Source organism: Solanum stenotomum, chromosome 2 (assembly GCF_019186545.1).
Source record: "Solanum stenotomum isolate F172 chromosome 2, ASM1918654v1, whole genome shotgun sequence".
In the NCBI taxonomy this organism is placed as follows: domain Eukaryota; kingdom Viridiplantae; phylum Streptophyta; class Magnoliopsida; order Solanales; family Solanaceae; genus Solanum; species Solanum stenotomum.
This window is the reverse complement of record NC_064283.1, coordinates 31,845,427-31,850,439: the sequence shown is the minus strand read 5'-3', so window position 1 is coordinate 31,850,439 and position 5,013 is coordinate 31,845,427. Positions and strand designations below refer to the sequence as shown.

Here is a 5,013-nt window from a genome sequence, read left to right as displayed (position 1 = left end):
CTCTTTTGGAAAACATGGTTCCTTCCTTACTTAAAAGTAAAAACATTTATAAACTTCTTTGGGAATACTTAGTTTCCCAATAGCTTTTGAGAAAATGGACTCAACTTTAAACTCTTGACTTAACTTGAAACCCAAGACTCTTACTCGACCTGAAACTTGAGACTTTTTTCTTTTTCTTCTAACTTCACTTGACTTGGAACTGTCTTTCCTTGAATCGGAATTATGAATTCAAGGTGTTCGATCACATGTTATGGAGGGATTCTAGAACGTTTAGACGTACTTTGGAGTGTCGGAAACAACTATAAATCATAGGTATATTACTTTGGAACTTGCTTGAGAAAGTGAGAAAAGGAATGGGGAAAACTTGATTGGGACTTCGAATTTCTGCTGACACAGATGGCACCTACGGACTCCATCGACAGACCGTAGATGGACTTACGGTCCGTAGATCGCGTCAGAAACTTCCCAGAATTCATTTATAAAAAAAAAGACTAAGTGTTGACCTACGGTTCGGACTCACGGTCCGTAGATCAGGTTACGGACCGTAGGTCGTGACCGTAGATCGATGCCCCAAAAACCCAACTTCTGTCCCGATCGACGGTTGACCAGTACGGACCGTCAATTGATCTACGGTCTATAGGTCACGCCCGTGGATGGGGATCGACAGCCCCGAAATTGTTGCGAATTGATGGTGAATCAACTTTAAAAAAAAAGTCATAACTCTTAGAATCGTAATTCCCACAACATACAATAGGTTTCAACGTAAATATACGACCCAATCATGTCTCACAACGAATAATAACTTCAACAACACCACCAACAACATCAACAACAACTAACAACTTCAACACTTCAACAACAATTCCCAATCTTTTCTCAAATCATAGAATAAACTTGGTGTGTGTGGGGGAAATAATCAACCCACGCAAAAAAACTCACATACCTTGATAGGGATCACCCCCGACGAAAAATCCACAATAATCTCGACTAATCTCTTCTTTCTTCTCTTCTTCTTCTTCTCCTTCTTCTCTTCTTTAATCTCAAGAACCCTAACTCTTTCTCTTTCAAAATGGGACAAAAAAATGATCCAAGGATCAGCCTAATACAACCATATGACCTCAAAAGAAATAATTTGTGAAAGGACCAAAATGCCCTTAAATTTCCGGACGGATTTCCCTTCCAACTGTCCAACTTCCAAAGGGCATAACTCCCTCATACGAACTCGGAATCGAGCAAACTCAGTGGCGTTGGAAAGGTCATTCCACGAGCTTCGCAACCATACCTGGAACCACTTCTAACTCATCATGATCTAGTTGTTACAACTACTCAAAGTTGGCCAAAACTCACTGATTTCCACACTGCCAAATTTCCAGATTTTTAATTTTTTTCCAAAAATGAATATTTCCAAATTTCAAGCTCCTTCAAAGCCACTTCAAATTGTCGGTTGTTACAAAGATCACATCAGAGGACTTCAAGTGCTTCACCAGAATTAATAGGTTTATGTTCCTCCTACGCGTGGTGCTCTTGTGGTCAAAATTGGAGATCTTCCACAGGCTAGTTTTCTTTTTCTTTTCTAATCCATGTACAATCTATAAGAGTGAATATACCATTTGCTTATTTTGGTTTATTTTTTCAGCTCATATCAAATGACAAGTACATAAATGTTGAACACAGAGTATTGGAAAATAAAGTTGGACCAAGAGTGTCAGTTCCATGCTTCTTCGGCACTGATTCAATGTCATCTTCCAAGCTTTATGGACTGATTACTGAATTGTTGTTAGAACGCAACACTCCAAAATATCATGCAACCACTGTGAAAGACTATCGTGAGTATTACCGTAAAAAAGGTCTAGATGGAACTTCTGCATTGTCGCGTTACAAGAACTAATCTTAATGTAATAACTAAATTTATGATGAGATCTGAGAATTTTACTTTTGATACTTGTTTAGATGCTGGTTATTACCTATTGTATTGTATCGTCTTGTTACTTTAAAATACAATGTTTGTTTGTAAAGACGACTTAAGTTTTGTGGTATCGTGCTGCTAAATCCTTTGTTATGTAATGACAAAAAGTCCCATTTTATATATGTAAAGAAAGATTTAAAAGCCTTTGATGATGCTAAGGCTGGTATCAAAAAGGAATTGTTGATGCTGAAAACACCAAGTGCGCCACAAATATTCATTCAACCAACTAAAAAGAGGAATCTTTAAGCAGTTGTGAACCAAAGTTCATTTTTCCAGTGATAGATCCAATCAAACATAAAGAGATTGTGGACAAAGTTTGAGAAGCATCGGAGACATGAGGTATATTTTCTTCCAAGTCATTGATCATGTCATTCCATTAGTTTTCCTATTGTATAGGGTAAAATCAATTGAATAGATATGGTACTTGATGGAAATAACAAAGAGAGCGGGGAAAGTTGGTTACCTGAGAAGGCATTCTCAATTAAGGGAAAGCAAAAAAAATTCTACAGGCCACTAAGGAAGGTTTGGATGCTTATGACATGAACAAAGAGATCAGGTGTGTGGAGGAACTCATACAGACCTGAAGGCTGCAACAATATCAACTAGAATCACCCATGTACCCTCCGTCATTGGTGTTGGTACTTGAGAAATTACCACAATAATTATATCATCTTTTTAGTTAAATTTATTTTTACTTAGCAAGATTATCATTTCTCTGAGTATTCCACATCAATTCATTAAAATTATAGACTTATAGTATTGTCATACCTTATTAGCTTTAGCACCTAAAGAAGATGGAGATGAATATGATGAGTTATCCCAAAGAACAAAAAATAGTTCCCCTTCCCCTGGATTCATCAAAGCTCTCATATAATATAAAACTAGAAGTACATAAATTCACATAGATTAAATAGAGAAGAAAATCCAACATAATAACTATTGGAAGAAGGAATTTCTCTTCATCTTTTCCTACCTTCTAAAAGTGAAGTTAAAGCCAAAATATATAGGCCACAAAATTGTCCAGAAGGTAGAAAGAAGACATCCAAATTATTAAGTAATATTAAAGCCTTAAAGGATATGCAATGTATATGAATTGTCTATAGAAAATTGCAAACATTGAAATAGTAATCAGGATAAGAATTCAAAGAGTTCTTGTTCAAAGCTTGTAAAACGTAAAATTTCATATCCGTATCTCATTTTGGACGAAACTCAACTCCTTCAACAATGAGTCCACTTTTGTCAATACGATTCATCTCAAACAATCTTGCTTCAACAGGACCGTCAGTGCCTTTCTTGCTATCAAAATATCCCAATTTTACTTCCATCCATCCGTCTCTTCTCATTTTTGGGATATCCCCACTTTCTTGCAATCTTGGAAGGTGCACGGTGTTGGCCTGATTTTCAGTATCAATTTCACTCTCATAATTAACAAACCAAATACTTGATTTAGCAGATTCAAGTCTATAATCACACCTATTTACCAACTTGAACACCAAATAAGCAACATATTCTGTCTTTGGTGACAACATTTCTGTGCCTATTGTTCCACGAATATCCAAATGATGCCCAACGATAAGATATGCCACTTCAGAGAATATGCAAAAGCATTACAAGAAACATTTGTAAGGAAAGTTTATATATATATATATATATATATATGTAGGGCTTTAGCTCTTTAGTAGATGTACCATATGCGAATGTAAAAAAATAAAATTAAAGGATTGAGTCTTACATGATATTATTCAATTAAATTTTTATAGCAGTTTTTTATTTTTACCATCAAAACATTGACAAGAACCAACGCACCATGTCTGTGTCATATAAAGACCATTATCGGTGGGGTAGTTAAGACATTCCTATTATAGGCGTCTCCATTCAAGGGCATGAACCACCTTTACTAAACTATAGATGAATAGTAACCATTGTTGTGTGCTAATTGACCCTCATAAATCATATCATATAATATTATTTTACTATACTATGCTAATAGAAAGAAGCTCTTAACTTGAAAGTTGGAGTATTAACCTTTAGCTACTCAGGAAGCATTTTCTACCAAGATTTTTTTCATATCCAGAGTTCGATCATGAAACCTCTAGTGTAAAGAGGAGCAACCTCATCCATTACCCCACATTCTTTGATAGTAATATTTGTTCTTAGTTGTTAGGTTAATCTAACATCTCCTTTCCCAATTCGTTATCTGTGCAAATTTTCCAAGTTGAGCCACTATCAGTTATGGAGTCATAATTAACAGTTAGTATTTTTTACTACCCAATATGAATATGCATATAGAATAGATAGTGTAATTTATGATTTTTTGTATCCAGAACAAATTGCCATAATGTATGATTAAGTGCATATTAAAATGAAGGTAATAATTATCCATAATTGTAGGTTACACATAAAATGAAGGTAATATCATCTTTTACATTCCAATATTTATTCGCTTGTCCTTTAAGTTTCTACTATTACAATAGAATTTATGTATAACTTTTGGATTGTATTTTCTATAAGTAAGACATCAAAGTGTCAAATCATTTGATTCTTTTCCCTTTTGTCCACAACAATCTATTCTTTTTACTGTTATACTTTGTTCAGCTTCAGCAAATAATGTCTCGGTAATTTCTTTTTCAATAAAAACTTAATTTTTTACCAGTTGCAACTATTCGGGTTCTTATATATCTATGAGCTAACTTGGAATATTTTATTGTACGCTATCTATCAAGTTAAGTGATTGGTGTTCGATCTCCAAGCTTTGGAGCACCAAGCTTCAATGACATAATTCATAGAGAGGAAGAAGTCAGTGTAAAGGGAAGAGGAAAGAAAGCAAACTATTTTATTAAATAAAACCTCTCAAAGGAAAACGTATTTGTAGATCAATGAAGTGCATTCAATTGAACTAGTTTCCTTCCTCTAGTGCTTCTCCTGATACCAAAGTACTATGATAGCTCAAGTAGGTGAAAAGAAATGATCATCTAGTATTTTATTTTATTTTAGATTCACCAAAATTTAAAATCTAATATTTTATAATTTTTTATCCACTTTATTGA

General features: G+C 34.5%; 1 pseudogene; it reads left to right on the top strand.

Moving 5' to 3' along the window:
* LOC125855906 (1-aminocyclopropane-1-carboxylate oxidase homolog) overlaps nt 1–1,888 on the top strand; it is a 5,720-nt pseudogene extending 3,832 nt beyond the window's left edge.
* The last annotated feature ends 3,125 nt before the right edge of the window (nt 1,889–5,013 follow it).